Raw genomic sequence first — 20475 nt, forward strand, 5'->3', positions numbered from 1 at the left:
GTGAGCTTCCAGGTACACTTGCTGCACAGGTGAGCTCTCAGGCACACCTTCCCCTGCACAGGTGAGCTCCCAGGGACACCTTCTCCTGCACAGGTGAGCTCCCAGGTACACCTGCGGCACAGGTGAGCTCCCAGACACACTTTCCCCTGCACAGATGAGTTCCAGGGACACCTTCCCCTGCACAGGTGAGCTCCTAGGGACACCTTCCCCTGCACAGGTGAGCTCCAGGGACACATTGTCCTGCACAGGTGAGCTCCTAGGTACACCTGCTGCACAGTTGGGCTCCCAGGTACACCTGCTGCACAGGTGAGCTCCCAGGAGCACCTTCTCCTGCACAGGTGAGCTCCCAGGTACACCTGCTGCACAGCTGGGCTCCCAGGTACACCTGCTGCACAGGCGAGCTCCAAGGAGCACCTTCTCCTGCACAGGTGAGCTCCCAGGCACACCTTTCCCTGCACAGGTGAGCTCCCAGGAGTACCTTCTCCTGCACAGGTGAGCTCCCAGGAGTACCTTCTCCTGCACAGGTGAGCTCCCAGGCACACCTTTCCCTGCACAGGTGAGCTCCCAGGAGTACCTTCTCCTGCACAGGTGAGCTCCCAGGTACACCTTCCCCTGCACAGGTGAGCTCCCAGGTACACCCACTGCACAGGTGAGCTCCCAGGGACACCAGCAGTGCTGTCACACTCCAGGTGTGTGTGTATTGCTGAGCTGCTGACTCGTCCCTCTTCCACACCAGCTGCCACCCACCAGCTGGCCCTTTGCTGGCATAAAATTTAGGCAGCAGCCTAAGATGTGGTCCCAGGTACCTTTCCTGTGATGAATCCTTTGGGATTGACTTGGAAGGTGGCTGAGAAGGCCTGTGGTGCACCCACTGAGTGCTGTTGTCAGCCAGGACATGGTCCCTTTGTGTCCCTCATCTGTGTCTGTGTGTGGTGCAGAGACTGAGAACAGGTAGCACGTGTTGTGTGAAGAAATAACACCTGACTAGACTGGTTGGTGCATTGAAACATGAGAAATTATTCAGGCAGGGAAACCTTCTGGATAGAGACCAGAGTAATAGGTAAAAGGAACACTAAAAATTTAGGAACCCCTCAAAACCAGTTATTTTGGGGTAGTTTGGAAATTGTTGTTAATGCTGAGAATGAATGTCTCAAGGACTGTGGCATGCTGTTTAGAAAAAAGAGCAAGTGTGACAGCATTAGACAATAAATCTAGTGAGGTTTTTTTTAATATCAACAAAATTTGCTCTAAAAGTTCTTAGTGGAAGGCAGGTAAGTCTCATTTCCATTTAGGGGTCTCTAAGGCACCTTCTCTGGTAGTCTCAGAAAGATATGAGAAGCTGCTCAACTGCTCATCCAAACTCTACCTATCTGGATACCTTTCAATCACAATTCTCCAGGAAGGCTGATTTGGGGATTATTTTGATGGTGCACCTGTCAGGCAAAGGAGGAAAATACAAGGCAAGTTTGTTAAAATGATATAAGTCAGCTCAACACAATACTGTGTTGGGTGAGCTGTTTTCTCAAGTGGAAAGATGGCACAGGAGTATTCAAAATGGGAATGAATTCCAGCCTGGAATAACTACATTGTAGTGTGTGTTGTCATTACAGAAGGTCATAGGAACTGTTGACTTTGATGATGATAGCATGTCTTTTAGCTGAGATTATGTAGTTTATAAAACTAGGGAGGTCCTGCCCACCACTTGAGAGAGGCTGATACTAAATAGCTTTCAGGAAGCTCATTTCGTTTTGCCCAGAGAATCATTATTTCTGTATCATCTGTCTCTTCTGAGTTTCTTGGTCTTTTACAATCTCACGTGAGAGGTTCAAACTTCAAAGCTTCAGACCTTCAATTCTGTTCTAAACATGAGTGCTGTGTGAGGTGGGAGCCCTCACAGTGGTGGGGAAGGTGTTCCTGATAATCTTGACACTTGCTTTTCCAAATGTGCACTTCTGATTTCCTAATGTGCCTTTCTTTCCAGCAAGGCCCTGTCATTAGGCATGCAAAGGGTTTACAAAGGAAGGCATTTTTGATTTACCAGAAAAGTGTGAGTAGTAAGACAAGTTGCTTGACTGTAGTGAGTGAACATTCACTTAAAGTGCATACAGAAAAAAATCCAGAACAATTAATAGAATGAGGGACATAACTGTTTCTGGCAGGTTTCTTGTCTTGCTAAAAAGACTTCATTTTTGACCTCAAGGTTAAAAAGCACAGCACGTAACACAGATCAGAAGAAACTTGGTTCGTTGCCTGTATCTAGAAATAGTGGTTTGTTATAATAATAAATGGAGATAAAATAATTACTGTGCAACAGAAGCACTAATCCTGTTTTGTATTTGACATTATGTTTATACAGACTTCTAGCAATAATAGCAGTGATTAAAAAAGCAGTAATAAAAAACCCCAGGCAGTAAATACTCAACTAGTTCCCCCTCATACCAACACCAAATGTTTAGCAGGCACAAGTGAAGTAGATTGTAGCTGTTACTCAGTTTTTAAAAATTTATTACTCCTTATTCAAACAAAATAAATGAGAAATTTTCTTGTTATTGAGCTATGCACTTGGAGACAAGCCTCAAAACCTGGGCTGGTGTTCTGATTGCAGTTGTGTGTGTGGGTTCAGGCTCTGGGAGGTTCAGGACAGGATTCAGGCTTTCCAAATGGAAGTGCTTGTGGCACATGCACAGCACTGCCTGTGTTTCCTGCACTTCAAGCAGTTATTCCACAGAGCAGGAGGTGCCACGTGTTGGGAAGTCACAGTCTCATTCATGAAGGTACAAAGTCATCCTCTGCTGTTGGGCAGACTTTACAAGGTGCAAAGCTGTTGTGTGTGGAAGCTGTAAATCAGAAACATTTGTTAAGCTCAATGAAATATTTCAGTTTGGTATTAAGGGGCTTATCTTTATAAAAAGAAAGGGAATGACTACAGAAATACTATGTTGATTTGAATTGAGCAAAATGAAATTCATTTGGAGATTCCTGAATTTTAAATATGCTGCTTCAGATGTCTTTTCTTGAAACACAGCATCTTTCTGAAATTAATCTAATTTTTACTGCTTTGACATTGCTGAAACCCTTTTTTCCCAAACAGATTTTGAATAAGTGTTCCCAACTGTGAAGTAAGAACTTCTGTGGTTATCAGTCAGAAACTACTGTTTTGGAAGCTGTGCTGTTTGCATAGAAAATGCAGTCACAGAGACAAAGTGACTAAAACAATACTCTGGATGAAGTCTGTGTTATATTAAACTCTGAAATATGACTTTGAATTAAATAGCGAGTGTTTTAATAAATAATCAGTGTTCAGCCTCACATAAGCAGGAGACCTGGTGTGTTGAGGTTCATCCCATGGTGTTTTGTGACAGGTTGTCAGCTTAGTAATAACTTCAACCTGTGTTCACCAAGAAAGGCACGAGTGTTTTTCTGCTTACCTGTTCCTGGAGCTTTGTGCTCTGAATGTTAATTAAGTTGTTGAGTGAAAGACAGTTTTATTAAGAAAAGTTACCCTTGAATAGGAACCTGCTTTTCAATCTATTCCTGTGGCACTGACAGGCCGTTTATCTGTTCTCAAGTAAATCACAATCTTGTCCATTCCAAAACTGGCAGGAAGATTTGCTGCTCCAGATGTTCTCATTTGCTAGAATCTACTGATTTAAAGCATTTGATTGACTCTCCCAGGTTTTTACCCTGTTTCTTGTTGTAAAATAAGTTCTCTTGGGCTGCTTTCTTCTGACATTGCAGTTTGGGAGTTTGCTTCAGAGGTGCATTATTTTGTTTTATGCTTTTTGAAGCATTAGAAATCACATCATAAAATACGGTAATTTTATTTTTGATGGGCTGCATCTGTTCTCTGAGATGATTTTCAGAATTCACATATAGGAGTTTCTGTAGTTTCAAACTAGAATATACAGTTTCTATGTTCCACTGTCATTCAGTAGAGTATGTAAATGCTTTTTCATCTTAATAAGCTATGAGTTATCTGTAATAATTGCATATACCATGCTGATATGAAGGGGAAAACGTGTGAGTAGGTTTAGTATCTTTTTGTGTAGTACTGGCATTTTCTATGAAGACATTTAGAATGATCAGGAGAAATATTTCTGGTCTTTAACACCTATGATAAGCATTTGAAAAAATATCAGTGATCTTGCAATGTTTTCCTTGAGGCTGCATGGGAGCCAAAAACTTCCCCAAATCCTGCAGTCAGAGAATAAGTTATTCCATTTTGTGTAGTCACTGCTGTGTTTGAATGCTGTATTTTGTTTTGAGTTCTTGTTTGTTTGCTTGGTTTAGTTTGTTTTTTTTTTTGTTTCCTGTAACTATTCACTGATTGTGTATTAAAACGTAAAGACCTTTACAAATGAGAGTGCCAAAAGATTTTTTTCTTCCTCTATTTCCATGTATAACTCATGGCCCTTCTTCAGATTGAAGCAGCCTGTTTTGGACTTGAGAAGGTCTCAGCACGTTTTGTCCTGGGGCATCTTTTGAAGGAGTTGTACAGAAGTTGTCTGTCCACCCAACATATGTCAGTCCCTTGTTCTGCCAAAGTGTGGTGTCACCTCTGTGCAAAGACCCTCCTCCTTTTACCCCAAGCTGTGCTGACAGGTATTTCCCTCTGGGAAAGCAACCCACCCCCATATTCTACTGTGGAGTTGTGCAGTTCTTCGTGTTTAATTACTGGACTGTGCTTTTAACCCCTTTTCAGTCCTCATTTGGTGTGATGATGCTCACAGAATCTCTTTAACCTTTGGCTTCTCAAAGCAATGAGTCACTAAAACATTTGTGTGTTACTTGCATAAAGCAAGCCCTGATCTGCCACAGAAACAGGGAGTGCTTTCAGAACACATAGTTCAGTATTTTAGTTCTGTTGAAAAATTAATGTCACATGGAAATATATTATTTAGAAGAAGTCTTCAAATATAAACATTAGTCTTGACTTTATATGGCAATTTGATTTCCAGTATGAGTAGGGAAGAGGAAGTAAGAAAATGGAATGATTTTGCCAGGTTATCCCATAAGGCCCTTCCCTTCTATCCCATGTGGAGCAGCATTCAGTTTGGAATGTAATGCACTTTTCAGAACAAGCCCTTCTGCAGCATGTTATTAGAAAAGCTGTGCCTAAAGCACAGAAAAACACAGAGAAACCTCCTTTTCAAGGGAAAATACCAGAATCCCTCTTCTGCTGCTCTTCTCTTCTTCCCCTCCCTTATCTGTGCGAGGCAACTCAGCTGCAGAAATGTCGTGCTGTGGTTAGAACAAATGTTCAAATTGTTTGCTATCACTAAAATTGATGCCTCTCTATTGTTTTGTTGCTGCAGTTTGCCTGTCAGGTTCAAGGTGGTGTAGTTGACCCCATAATAATACTAATAATGCAGCAAGTTTCACAGCAGAGAAGTGGCCATCTCAAAGGGCAGGTTACTGGCCTCTCACCCAGAATTGCTGGATGTGTTTGGAAAAGTCCTTACTGGAAGCTCTTAAGCAGCCAATTGATAATAGTCTTTCTTTGAAAGACAGTGCTCTTTCTGAAATCTAATCTACTGACCCTCTTTTCCACTCTTCCTTGTGTCTGAACTAAATTAGCTTTCAGGAAAGCCACGTCATTATTTTTGGTGTCGGCACTTGCACTTTCAAAGTACTGTGCAGGGTCTGGGATGTTCCCAGAGGTCAGTAAACAAATGTTGCTGTTCTCTGGTGAATTCATAGAGTTGTCTGCTGGCTGGAAACCCAAGTCTGGGTCAGCAGGCAGGGGGGTAGGTCTGTGCTACAGTAGTTTTGGGGAAGAGGTCTTTAGATCTTGCTGTTCTTAATTATATCATTAGTATCTTGCCTGGCACTACAGAATTTTTGGTAGAATTATAGAGTTGTTGGGTTCTAAAGGACCTAAAGATCATCTGGTTCTGTCCCTCCTGCCATGGGTAGTGATGATGTGTTCCACTAGCTCAAGTTGCTCCAAGCCCTGTCCAGCCTGGCCTTGGACACTCCCAGGGATGAGGCAGCCACAGCTTTCCTGGGCAACCTGTACCAGGGCCTGCCCACCCTCACAAACAAGGATTTCTTCCTAATTTCTAAACTAAACCCTCCCTCTTTTTGGTTTTAAGCAGTTGCCCCTTGTCCTGTCACTACATGCCCTTGTAAAAAGTCCCTCTCCCGCTTTCTTAGAGGCCCCTTTAGGTACCAAAGGGCTGCTGGAAGGTCTACCTGGAGCTTTTTCTTCTCCAGGATGAACAACCCCATCTCTCTCAGCCTGTCTTTGTAGAAGAGGTTCTGCAGCCCTCTGAGCATCTCTGTGGCCTCCTCTGAGTGCTCCAACAGGTCCATGTCCTTCTTATGTTGGGGCCCAGACCTGGAGGCAGCACTCTTGGTCTCTCCTGAGACCAGAGGGACAGAATCCTCTCCTCCAACCTGCTGGTCACCCTGCTTTTGATGCAGCTCAGGATGGGGTTGGCTTTCTGGGCTTCTAGTGCACATTGCTAAGTGTGGTTGAGCTTCTCCTCCACCAACACACTCACATCCTCCTGCTGAAGACTGCCCTTAGTCCCTTCTTTGCCCAGAGAGAAATGTATTCTTGGGATTGCTGCAACCCGGGTGCAGGACCTTGCACTTGGCCTTGTTGAACTTGGTGTTCTCAGGTGCCCACCTCATCCCACCTCTGGCATGCACCACTCAGCTTGGTGTCGTCAGCAAAATTGCCACACTTTTCTAGAAAAATTGAGTAAATATGAATTCGGTTGGTCATAGTTATGTCACGGTTTATAGATTAGGTATCAGATGTTCAGCACAATGGGTCTGACCGAGGCTGGGGAGCTCAGGCAGATCTGCACACCCCTGATTATACTTGGCACCAAGATACATTCCCTGCTTTGGAATCCACTCTGCCCAGTGCACACTGGAGAGAGTCCATCACCCTTCTGTAAGCTGAATCTTGGTCTGTGTGCTTGTCTTTTCACTCCGCATCTTCGGGACAGCATTCGGGGGTTTCCAAGTGCACTTGGAAATTGTTCTTTAGAAAGCCTGAGCAGGTGACACTGTGCTTGTGTTAACTCAGCAGGCACAAAGTATTTTTGTGCTGATCTCTCCTTCCCTGAGATCCCTTATGTCAGGAGCTATAAGGAAGGGCAGGACTTGGCTCCTGGTGCCAACTAGGACTCTCCTGTTAGAGCTGCAGTCAGTGGCACCTCAGTTCCCAGAGCTGTGAAGGGAAATGTCAGTGAGTTCAGGGTGCCTTGGAATGCAGAAACATTTGTTTCCAGTCCCCCAGAGGGCTGTTGGCCAAGTTCAGGCAGGTAATCTATGCACCAGTGGGCATTGCCTGCATCAGAGAGCATTTCTCTGCTCTGCAGGACAAGTCAACAGAAGACTGGAAGTGTGTTAAATCAGTCCAGCAAAACAAAAGCAGAGCAATTCCACGTCAGTTGACTGACAGTCACACAGGTTTTGACTCCAGCTCCATTAACTCAGGAGAAAGCTTTCAATTGCCTTTGTTTGGACTTCAGATAAGTCCCACAGAGAGGTAACTGGTGCTCTATTGCCATAGGGAAGCTCTGATTTTAGTAATACTAAAGAGGATGATTCCTTTGTGTTGTCGGAGAATGCTGTGCTCAAACAGATAATGTACCTTCTCAGTGCATCCCTTGAAGCCTGGCAAGTGTTTCACTGCTCTTTTGGAAGAGGGAAGCTGAGGCACAGACAGTTGGAGTGTTTAGCCCAAATTCATGCTGAGACAGAAAGAGTCAGAAAAATTAGATATGGGAAAAACACAGGCTTGTAACAACAAGAATTCAGTGAACATGGGGTTTATTTTTATAGATACTGACATTTTCACAAGGAACAATAGCAGTTCATTGAAGCACAGTGTGAATGGGCCCTGAGTAACCACGTGGCCCTCATGTTATAAATCTTCTCCTTCCTCTTTCCATGCAGTTTTGTAACATCTTTTGTTACTTTGGACTTGAGTTATTCCCCAGTCCTCTCATTTTAAATGCCATGTTACATTCTTTTGTTCCTGACTTCACCTTCATTTTGGGAGTTTACTGGGTTTAACTGCAACATTTTTTACTCTCCTTCCTTTAAAAAATGCCAGTAGAAAACTGGATGTTATTTGCTCCTAAGTGCTTTCATCAGAGGAAGAAAATGTACTGAAAATGTACTAAAAATGTGATATTTATGGTGATTTAAATTCTTCACTGGTAAACAGTTTAATTAAACATCTTTGTGCTTTCCTGTACTCGAGGCATGGAAGTGTTGCTAATTTGTCCAGAGCAGTTGGTAATCCTTTCAAGTCCTTTTGACACATTGATTTCCTGTAACTTTATTAATACTAAAATTAATTAAACAGCTGACCACAAATCATGCTGATGGTTGTATTTCTTGACTTAGTCATAATTAGCATTTTCACATGATTTCTTAGCTTCAGGCTTTCATGCTGGTGTATGTGCTAGCACAGAAATTTAGTGGTTTAAATTCTTTTTCCTATGCACGTTCATGCTTATGCATAAACTTAAGTGTTAAGCTTAGGCTTAAAAATAATATTATTGATTTAATACTCGTTCAAGACCTGTGAATGAAGCTTTCCATCCAGAGAACCATCCAGGACAAGCACCTGGTCAGCATTTGTCCTGAGTTCTCTTATTGCAGGATTTCTCCTTGATACAATAGGACTAAACCCATTTTTATGGCCCAAGAATTCATGATTCCTAAATGTAGCCAATGCTATGAGCAGCCAGTGAGGTGAGGGATGGAAAGAGAGAGTCACCACACTGATTTCTTGGTGGGAATGGGCTATCTCAAAGCCATGCAGCAGCTGCAGGATCAGTGGCAGTGGCTGGGAGCAAAAAGCTCTCATGTTTTAGTCATCTGCTTCCACAGTAAGTGTGAAAGTCTCAAGGAGTGTGAATTCCTTTTAGGAGAGAGTTTCTCACTCGAGTTCTGATCTTTTTGGAGCTCCAACAGTCAAGGTTTGTCATTTTCTTTTGTCCAAACAAATAAAACATTTCCCAGTCTGTATTCTGTTTCTAGAAGCCATTTGTGACAAACTCTTTGTTCTTCAGACCCCAAACTGAACCCTCCTACTAAATCAAGGAAGTGAGTGAAACACAGGGAAGGGCATCAGGCTCACCATTCCTCCTCAAGGCAGGATCCGTGGACCCTGAAACATCCTTTGTCTTACCTATTCTTCAAAAATCCCCAAAGCACTTCAATGAGAGAAATCCCTTATAATCCCCTTTTTGTGTGTGTGTGTCCCTCACTTAGCCATTTAGAAAGCTTTGCTTAATGGCTCCCTTAAGTCTCCCTTGCCACAATTTAAGCTTGTCACCTCTTCTCATACTCTCAGTGAATGTGGAGAATGCTTTGACATTTCCGTTTGCAGTCTCTTAATATTTGAAATATCTTTCCATGAACATGCTTTATTCTCCTCTGAAATGCAGATGACTATTTTAGTTGTACGGCTGCTACTCTGAACTGGGTTTTCTTTGTAACTTCACTCTTTCCTCCTTGGAAAATTCTGTGACATTGTGCCCAGTCTTTTGGTGTCTCACAGAAGTTTTTTTTGTGTTGAGGTGTGAGATTGTTGTTGTGTGTCAAGGAAGATGCTCTAAGGAATGGGGCCTGGTGAGAGGAGAGGCAGAGTGTGTGAGGCTGGCAAAGCAGACAGACAGATGTGGCCTAAACCTCCCCTACTGATTCTCAGAGTCCCAGGCTGTGTGAATGTGTTTCCAAAGGCTGGTTAGCCAGTGCTGACTGTGGATAGGGTCAGTTTGCCCTGCTGTGTCCCCTTTTTCTGTCCACACACATTGTTCAGCTAGACAGAGAGATGTCAGATGGATGATTAATGGCCATCAGACTTTGTCCAGAGTTTGCTTTTGGTGCTTGAATAGATTCTGGGGCTTGACTGATCTGAGTAATCATGAGCACATCACTGCTGGAAAATGTTATGGAAAAAGGCTCCAATGCTTCTCCAGTAGGTCTGTGTGTGCTTGCAGTGTGTGTGCCTGGAGTCCTGTGCAGCTGAAGGCTGAGCAGAGTGTGGCACACACGTGCATTTCTTCCTAAGAAACCCCACACAGAAGGGGAGGAGCCCATTCCCATTGGAACATGGGAGTGCCAAATTCCTACTGCTGCAATTTAAGGAATGGTGAGGATGATCAGAGTGCAATCACTGGAGCTCTAGAAAGAGCAAGAACATGCAACATATGTATTTGGATTTGAGAAGTGTGTAACTCCTGAAAGGCACTGTGGCATGGGGGATGAAAATAGTCTGCCAAGTCAGGAGTGGCATGTCTGAAATGTCCAACATTTCTGCTCTGCTATTGTATCTTTGTATTTGCAGCTTGGATTTATGATTTTTGGAGTAAGCCTTTTACTTCAGAAACAAAGGAATTCTGTAAAGCGTGTTAAGATGAACAGGAAAATTTCCATGAAGTTCATGGTGCTTATTTCTGATGGGCTTTTCTGACAGTGAGAAATGTGTATGACAAAGGCTTTAGCAGGTCTTGGGCTTTTCCCCCTTTTTTCCAATCTAAATGTGCATTTTATATACAGAGTCAATATACTAACACTTCTCATTTTGTTATGATCTCATTTTTATGCTTGTGCTGAATATTTCATAGTTGTGTGCATATTGATTGGGAAAAAGCTAATATTTTATTAACAGCTATTGATTCTGGAGTGTCTATTACTGCATACAAGTGATCAGAGAATCACCTTCTGATCTTAAAATCTCAAAAACTGCAAAGCCCTCAGGACTCTGGTTCAGTGATGGGCATCCCCAGTTTGTTTGAAGTGGCTGGAGTCTGGTGTGAGCCCTGTTTAGACATGCATTGGGGATTGTCCAGCTCTTGCTTTGCTGGCTCTGCATCTTCCCAGGTAACTTTAAAAACCGCCTCTTTCAGCAGAAATGTGGGTGTGAAGGGCGGGGGATGGGGCAGTGTCTGGCTCTGAAGGTGTGCAGTTTGATTTGTTCCTTTGGATAGTCTCACTCTGGTTTTGGAGGACCTTAATGTTCTGTCTGTGAGCAAGAACATTGAGATATATTATGGGTAATACTGCAGGTGAATGCCAGGGTGTCTGATAACAGATAATCCCAAATTCCTAAATTTATTTCTGGATCTGTAAACATAAGTGAATAACCATAAATCTGATGTAGTGTTGCCTTTCTGAAATGTTTGTGAAATAATTTTAAAGAATGTAGAGGAGCTGACACTGGCAAGAAGACTCGCTTGGTCCTTAAGAAATACAGCCTTTGGGAATAGCACAGAGCTGGGGAGAAAGGGAGGTGCTTTGATCTAGCACTTTGTAGTTAATACTTTCATGCTTTCTACTGTAGGCTTTTTGCCTCCCAGTATGAAACTTCCTATTTAGTTACATGATTGCATGTAATAATAGCTCAAACTGGGGATTTTTATGACTCTCTCAGAAATAGCTCTTAATCTTCATTGTCAGGGAAGTGGGACAGAGCTGGGCAGATGAATGACACAGTCTTGCTAATTGTGTTCCCATTAGAATACTCTGTTGCAATTTCTAGTGCTTAGATTTTTTTTATTTTTTTTTTTTTTTGCTTTTTTTCAGTGTTTACAAATGAAGTTCATTTTTAGAAAATATCGTTCATGCTGCTGGACTGAGATAATCAGGTGTTTTGGGGAAGGCTTTCCTGGTATGCCAGCTGATAGCAGAAGGGCTGCCAAGCAAAGGATAAGGATGTCTGTGGAGAGGGAGCTTAATGGCCTGGAAGGGGAAAACATATTTTTCCTATTTATTTATGAAGAAGAGAAGTTTCCCTGTTTTCGGGCTCCTCAGGATTCGGCTTAGCCTGCTTTGTGCTTCTCATAATGGAGGGTTCCATTTGACAAAATTTAATGTATCTAATCTTTCACAGTGCTGAACTATCTGCCAGCATGGCCCTTATGCCAGCGTTTGGCTTCATTGTTTGTTGTTGGCTTTTTGCTTTCCAAACAGCACAGGTGTTGAGTGTGGTATTCTGTAGAACATCTGACAAAGCAAGTTCTTCTTCAAACAGTGAGTTAAGAACGTGCATATTTAGGCACATTTGCTCCACAGAGGGGCAGAGGAACCCTCTGATCATTGGGGACTTGCTCTCAGACAGGTTCCTTGCTATCTGTCCAGTTACGAACTGTCTCCTTTGTTACAATTAGGCCACAAATGTGGCTTTGCAATAAAGCAAAGACGTTCCAAGTGTGATCACATTCTGCCACAACATAAAAAGTTACCTTTTCAGTGTGCCAGTCCTGTCTGCTCATACAAAGCTAAATAAATGCTCTGCCCTTTTACCTCGCTCTGCATGCTTTTAATCATCAATTATAAGTGATTTTGAAATAGAAAAGGTAAATAGTATCTCTCTGGGGTGGATGCATTTCATAACAGAACAGGGAAAAGCAAGAGGTGGAATGCATCTCATTTTGCTCTACTGTTCATCCTTTTGTGGAGATCTCTTCCCTTCTTGTCCCCAACATCATCAGTGCTCTTTGGAGGAAGAACTTGCTCCATGGTGGAGACACCTTGAGCCTTTTTGGGGCCTGATGGAGCAGGGGCTCTGTGCTGCCTGGCATCCCTGGGAGCCCCTCTGCCAGCAGTAGGGTGCTGGGCCTGCCCCGGGGTGCTGGGCCTGCCCCGGGGTGCTGGGCCTGCCCCAGGGTGCTGGGCAGGCCCCAGGGTGCTGAACCTGCCTCGGGGTGCTGGACTTGCCCCAGGGTGCTGGACCTGCCCCATAGTGCTTGGCTGGCTCATGGGGTGTGTCAGAGCTCCGGCAGCAGTGCCAGGAGCTTCCCATCTCTGAGATGGTGATGAAATCCCAGAGAAAATGAGCATTATGGTCTGACCTGGGCTAGTGTGTGCCCTGTGAGGAACATGGCACTGTGCTGTGGGTGTCAGTCGATGCCCTGTCTGCCCCCAGGCCTTGGCCCCATCCAGCTCGGGGTGTGGTGTCAGGCATGGAAATTCTTTTTGCTCTAGGAACAAGGGTAGTTGAATGTATTAAACCCCCATCCAGTTCCCTGTTTCTCCGCCTGGAATGTTAAATCCCATACTAAAACCTTTTGATTGATTCACTCCATGCTTCGGAAAGTAGATTTATTCCACTGCTCAGTGAAAGTTCAAAATGCACAGTCGAGTGTCTCTCCTCTCCCCAGCTCTGAGGTCTCTCACTGTTGCAAGCTCAAGGAAGATGTGTGTGGCATCTGATAACGTAATGTGGGTTCCTTTGCATTTTTTCTTGTTCCTACAGTAGGAATTGAACCACTGATGGGGACTCTCCCAGGGATGGGGCAGCCACAGCTTCTCTGCCCAACCTGTGCCAGGGCCTGCCCACCCTCACGGGGGAGAATTTTTAATTAGTATCTAGTATGAACCTTCACTCTGCCAGTTTGAAGCCACTCCCCCTTGTCCTGTCACTGCACACCCATGTCCCCAGTCCCTCTCCAGCTCTCCTGTAGCCCCTTTAGGTACTGGCAGGGGCTCTGAGCTCTCCCTGGAGCTTCTCTTCTCCAGCCTGTCTGCTCAGCAGAGGAGCTGCAGCCCTCTGAGCATCCTGTTCCTCAATGCCTCCTGACAAAGCAAAATGCAAACCCAGTCGTTGAGGTGTATCCACCCTTTGCCTTCAGTGATGTCTCTGTGCCTGGTTCCTGGGTGTCCCCACTGCCTGCCTGTCCGTGGGAGCCGAGAGGCAGCAGGAGTGCGGAGGGCACAGTCAGTGTCCCCTTGAGTGCCACCTTCCTGAGTGACCTCAGTCATTGTCTGCTGCTGCATGAACTGCCTCAGATGGAGGTCAGGAGCCAACTTCCCATCCCTCCTCCTTCCTCAATCAGAGTCTAAACTTGGCTTTCTGATGGCTAAATTCATGGAGAAAATAATTAAACTGGTGTAAGCTGGAAGGCCCATTGTTGCAGTCCTGGAGACCTTCCTACCCGAGTTCTCTTCACATAGCAGGCTAAAGTCTATGATATTTTTCTTTTCCCCCAGGTAAAATCAATCACTTTTTTATTAGAACCTGTCATCTTGACCTGCAGTTACCCCAGTACTCACTCTCTGTCAGCAACGTTGGGTGTCTCAGAGAAAGCGTTGGCCTCCCTGCAACTGTAATATATCACACAAGGAATCCCTTTCCTGGCTTCCATCTAATGATCATTTTGGGCCTTGAACCATAAGAATCAATAATTTCATAATTAAATTCCAGCTAGCAAGCCTATTCATGTTCATTAAGGAGCTACTATTTTGAATATTATTGGACTTAAACTCAATAGTATCTAAAGTATTTTATCATTTAGACCCGTTCTGTAAAATGACTGTTTCCATCTGTCCACCTGAATTTTTTCTCCTTTAATTTCACCAAGCAGGAGAGCCTTTTTATTAAGGCTGAGCAAGACAGTGTTCTACACTCTGTTACTCATTTTGCATACCTTTGTCATAGCTGCTATTAATTTTCACATAAGTACTGAGTAATCATAATCTTTAAAATCTTTTTATTCAGTTCTAAAGAAAACAAATGGGACCTTCCAAGGAAGAAAGTTAAGTAGATACATGAATATTATAGTGATCTTGGAAAAATAATCATTTTTATCACTTTCATGCTCTACAAAGAGGAGGATAATTGCTGCTATCTGTTTAAATCCCTCAAATACTATTTGTTGGTGTAATTTCAATTGGCCACAATACATTATTTTCAATGTCCTTATATTTTAAGCCCTAATACAAAAATGTGATTACTTTACAGATGACAAAAGGAAAATTGTGTCTGGAAAGGCAGTCAGCTTATTATGAAATGTCTAATCTAATTAGATCAGGCAAACTTGATGTGTTTTAAACCAATCTGTTAGATGCAACCTGGGATCTTAGGATGGTTTGGGTTGTGAGGGGATCGAAATATCGTCCAGTGCCACCCCCTGCCATGGGCAGGGACACGTCCCACCAGCCCAGGCTGCACCAACCCATCCAACCTGCCCCAGGGGAGGGGCAGCCACAGCTTCTCTGGGCAACCCCTGGCAGTGTTACTGATACCCAATCTAAATCTACTCTCAATTAAGAAGAAAAACAGAAAAAGGGTATTGAACTGGAGTCCTAAGTTACTTCCATTTGAATCCTTCAAGGTCCTTCCAGAGGATATTGAGTGGCTCAGTATTTTTGGGAATCCCTTGCCTTAGTTTTACATAAAGCACAGATCTCACACAGAACGCTGTTGCAGGGGGGGTTTGCTCCTGTAAGTATCTCTGAAATTCTGTCCTTTTTTATTTATTTTTTCATTTTCTGTCTGTGAGTGTTGAAATGATAACCCTCACACTGTGTGTAACTGCAGTGGGAGGGCAGGGAAGTTTAGGCTTACTGAAATATCAATTTCAGGCATTGTATAATGATGACATTTCCATTTTTGCTGTAGTTTCTTGACATCTGTGATTTGGTGCAAACAGTGATGCTCCTCATTCTCCTCCGCTTTTTAAAAGCTATCTCATCTGTTATAGGAAGTGGAAAGAATATGAAAAACTGTGAGAATTACAAGTTTTCCTGGTGAGACACATTCTTACTTTGTTGCATTTTTTTCATTTATCTTATGGAGTACACACTTAGGTTTGGCTTTACAGAAAATACTATCAGATATGTTCTAGTTAATCTCAATATTCATTGGGGTTTATTCTTTCTGAGCCCCAACACTAACTGTTTTGTTTTGTTTTGTTTTGTTTTCAGAACTGAGTTACATTTGTTACTCATTAGTGGAGTTTTTTGCTTATTTGGTTTGTTGTTTGTTTTTTGTTTTGTTTTGTTTTTTCCCCCAGAGAATCTAAAGCTATTAGCCTGCTATTATATTATGTTCCATGTCTTTGTCCTCCTCTGTCTTTTCTTACTGGCAAGTGTGTGTCTTATTCCCCTGCTGCCTTCTCTTTCCATGTACAGCTGAGAGAAATCTGAGTTACAAGGTTTCTTCCTTTATATATGTAGTTCAAGACCACCTCATCTTTTTTTTTTTCCCCTCTTCGGTTAAATCATCTTTTAATCCTGTTCTGTTTCTATGGCTGGCCCAATGGTTCTCATTCCAGCATTGATCTAAGATGTGGTGATCCCTTCCAGCCTGCAGAGGAAATAAGAAAGGCCTGTCCAAGATTTGAGGTGGTAATCCTGCTGTACTTAATGACCATCTTTTGATACTATGATTATTATTATTAGTAGTAGTGTTATAGTTATTATATTATTATTATTATCATTATTCTTCAACCTACATTGTGCCCTCTCGAGCAAGAAATGGTACCCAGTGAGCATCACAGAATAATAAGTCTTTCTTTTTGAAAGCCTTTTGAAAACCTTTCAACAGATTGTCACAGGCTGCAATAATGCCAAGCAAGTATTTCAAAGAGAATAAGCCTAAAATACGAATCTTCCCCATGAATTGTTCCAAAAAAAAGAATGAAAAACAGGGTCATGAGCTGAAATTGTCACTGTTCTTTGTGTTAGAAACAAAAGATGGCAATTATTTTGGGTGTGGAACTAAGCACTGGTTTGCCCAGTCCAAATGTGCCACTTGGCCATGGGAGCTGGGCAGGTTTCAGAGGAACATTGAAGTTTGGAAAATGCCTTGTTGTGCAGCTGAGCCTTACCTGGGCCATCATCAGTCCAGGTTAAACACACTCTGTTTATAAGACACATTTTCCCTTTATTATGCCATAGTTACTTATTCGCAGTTTTCGTGAAAAGGAAAGGAGGGAGCTCCTGAAGCTCCTTTTCTCCCTCTGCTCCCCCACTGTCCTTCCCCCCCCCCCGCAGGGATCTGCTGAGCTCTGCCTGACTGTGGCACAATCCCTGTGCAATTCTTACACCTAATTAGGAGTAGGAATTCTGCATTTTCCTTCAGGGCTTTCAGAGGGTTGCCTGTGCTGATGGTTTTGTCCTGGTTGGTGTGGCTGCTTCCCATAAAGCCCTCTGGAAATACAGTGGGTTTGCCAGTGCTGGTGTGGGCACTGGGAGCGAGACTTGGTGACATCCCATTCATCCTTCCCAGCGTGAACACTTGTCAGGATGCCAGACATGTATCAATTAGAAAAGCTCTGCCTGGAAAAGATTGCTTTCCTCTCGTTACAGAAGAGTTAACCCCCCAGTTCTGTATATGTCTCCTTCTTCAGCTGTCAGATCATCCCTGGGTGGCCTTGTCTTGCCTGTTGTTAAATATTTGAAAGGCATGTTTATGCTCTTACCTTGCAGAGTGCAGTGCACCCAGTGAACTGTGCCCAAGATGATTCCCTGGCTTGCAGCAGCACATGGGATCCCATTGAAATTCAATTTGTGCTTCTAGGCAATTGTTTTGTCACACTAATTTTATTCACCTGGCATTTTCCTCGTGCTGTCACCTAGAATGCAGGGTGAAATAGTATCAAAAGAAACCCTTTTTCCTCCCTCTAAATTAAACTATTAATATTTAACTATTCAAATTACTATTTATTTTTAACATATTAATTGAATAGTGTCTTTCTGTGGCACTGGAGTGCCTGTGACTGTTTTGCATGAGGCTGCTGCCTCTGTTGCTGAGGATGGCGATTAGATGGAGGCCCCCCAGCTGCCATCCCTCCCATCTGTATGCAGGGCAGCCTGTGGCAGGAGGTTCCTCCAGGGAATGGATCACCGTGGAGCTGCAGGCCCTGGCTGTGCTCAGGTTTCCTGAGGAACAGCTGAAATCAAAAGCTCCATAGTCCTCTCTGGGAAGAAGTTCCTTAATTACTGTAATGCTAATTTAGTGCTGATTTCAGCACTTGTGCAACACAGCTCAGGGATCTGTTGGAAAGGCATATTCCTCTTTTACTGTACCAGTATTTGCTGTTGCTCACAGAGGTTTGTCATTTGTCAGAGAAGTGACACATGAGACACTCATTGTTAATGATTGTAGTTGGGTTTGAGCCCCTTCAATGGAACATGTGAGAGAGACTGACATTACAGTCTTTATCAAAACTATGTGCAAGCCATACTTGTATCTCTTCCCTTCCTTTGCCTGCTGTGGGACAGGAGAACCAGGGACCTTGTCCTTTCCTCTCTGTGGAAGGGGGTTCTTCTAGGAGAGTCAGTGAAGGCACGGAGTGCCTTTGGAGAGATCCTGTCTAGAGCAGGAATATTATTGGATGTGTAAAGCATATCTTCGTTTTTCTCTCTGGTGACCAGTGACTGGGAGTGGCACGAAGCTGTGTCAGGGGAGGCTTAGGTTAGATGTTGAAAAAAGCTTCTTCACCCAGACAGTGGTTAAACACTGGAACAGGCTCCCCAGGAAAGTGCTCACAGCACCAGACCTGTCTGAGTTCAGAAGATTTTGGGCAATGCTCTCAGGCACAGGGTGTGACTCCTGGGGATGTTCCTGTGCAGGGCCAGGAGTTGGACTTAGATGATTCTTTGGGTCCCTTCCAACTCAGAGTATTCTGTGAGTCTGTGTTTAATAATTTGATCCTTTTCTTTCTTGGAATTCTGTGATGGCTGAGCATGGACCTCCTGACACCTTCCTCCAGATAATTTCTTGGTGATTGTCTCTCTGATGCTTAGCCTGTGATGGTAAGTTTACATCTCTCACTTTCCCAGTGGGCTTCTGTCAGGTTTGTTTCAGCCATTCCTTGTTTGTGCTTATCAGCAACCCTTTTCAAATTGTGTCTGGGTGATTTTATAGCACTCGTACCTACAAACTAGCCCTGAAATGTCAGTGGTGTTCCAGCATGTCACACTGTTTGCCTGGTACCCCACAGTGATAAATGGCAGGTTTCCTTTAGATTCCAGTCTTTTTTTTCAAGTGGTTGCAATATTCCAAATTCAGTCCCTTTCCCATTCCTGTCTGTTGGTAAAAAAATTGGTTATTTAGATGAGTTTATCACTGACATAACACTTTTCTGACCACTTCTTTACCAAAGAGGTGGCAAAAGTATCTTAGTCACCAAATCATATAGGCAGTTAATGAGAGAGAGGTGGGATTTAGATTGTGCCAGATGTTCTCACCCCTGGATTGTGCTTCCTTCTCTGAGCATCTTCTGCAGGATGATCTGCGCTCAGTTTAGCTAACAGCACCGTTGCTCCCTTTTCTGAACTGGAATGCTCTATGTAATCCTGCTTTTCTTCCCTGAAATAAATGCTGGAATTCAATTTTAGGCAGTGCTTTAGCATGTGATATGCATAGCCACACGTTGGTTTGTGGAGGCTGCTTCTTGTTAACATGAAATTTGTTCTTTCCGAGTTCACTGTTGCCTGATTCTCATTGCTCTCTTCTCTGACTTGTCTCCCTTTTTCTGGAGAAACATTCCAATCCTCCTCCTGAAGTTTAGTGCTTCCTTCATGGTTTGTGGTCATTCAGCCCCACTTTCTCTGTCTCACTGGGTGCACATATATGGATTTGTCTTGGCACCATTAGATACTCAAGCAGAAAACGTCATTGTCCCTTCATCTGTAAATGGATCTCTGCAGACCTTCCTCACACCAGGTGTTGTGCTCTCCTCCTTGTTTCTCTCCTGCTTTGCCAAAGGCTGGATGCAGTATCCTGGTGCCTGCAGCAAGAAGATTTTGGGTGGCATTTTGAGTCAGTCACTGGGTAACACAGAAAAAGGAGCCCAAAAATGAACGTGACTTCGTGCCTTGTATTTTTGCAGTTCTTTCCATGTTGTTTGATGATTCTGGAGACTTCATCTTACTGCCTCTTCTCCCTCAAATTTTGTCCTAAGGTTTTGGGAGAAAAAACTTCTTTCTTGCATCATCATCAGTTTTCTTGGAAAATCCTGTACTTAAATCCCCTTTTAGATGTGAAACCTGAGCAATGCACAGTGTAAATTCGGTTTGATCCATCTTTTGTCTCAGCAGTGGGACATTCATACTGTGCCCTGTTTGCCTGATAGAGAAGGTGTAGTTGCAGCTGGAGGAACTCAGGCTGTGATCCTGTCAGATCTCATAAGAAAAGTGCTGCCTATTGTGATCACTATTATGGTACTGCACCTCCAGGGAAAAATAGAGATGCTCTAGGAAATGATGATGCACTGGTTTCCATTTCTGCTTTCAAATAAAAATTGATTCTGTGTATGGAGAGTATAGATATGATGCTGCATTTGCATGGCTTGAGGGGTAAAGCAATTTGATCACTTCCCTCCATGTAAAAGTTCCACAGGATTTTTGTCAGGCCAAAGCAGTAAACTGAAGACTAATACACATGAGGGACATTAAGAACCAGACTTACTTTTTTTTTCCTTTTTTCTCTGTTTAGAACATTTTTAAAGTCCTTAGAACCCATTTGTCCTAGTTAAACTCATTAGGGGAAGTTAATAAAGAAGAGAATAAAGCATTTACTGATTAGATGCCTAAGTACCTGACAGACAGTTTTTAGACATCCATTTTTAAGAATGTCAGTCAGCACTCACTGGCTTTCTTGGGGCAGTTGCCAGCAGGGAGATGGAGGTTTTTGTCAGATTCGTGTATCTTCCTGCCATATGATGTCTGTGTACCCAGGGAGGCAGCTGAGTCACCATCCTGGAGCTG

General features: G+C 43.4%; 1 protein-coding gene across 2 annotated transcripts in view; it reads left to right on the forward strand.

The window, feature by feature from the left end:
- The window catches only part of NELL1 (neural EGFL like 1), a 282113-nt gene that overhangs the window by 141516 nt on the left and 120122 nt on the right, over positions 1–20475 (forward strand). The gene's annotated exons all lie outside the window — the stretch shown is intronic.

This window comes from Pithys albifrons, chromosome 6, assembly GCF_047495875.1.
Source record: "Pithys albifrons albifrons isolate INPA30051 chromosome 6, PitAlb_v1, whole genome shotgun sequence".
NCBI lineage: Eukaryota > Metazoa > Chordata > Aves > Passeriformes > Thamnophilidae > Pithys > Pithys albifrons.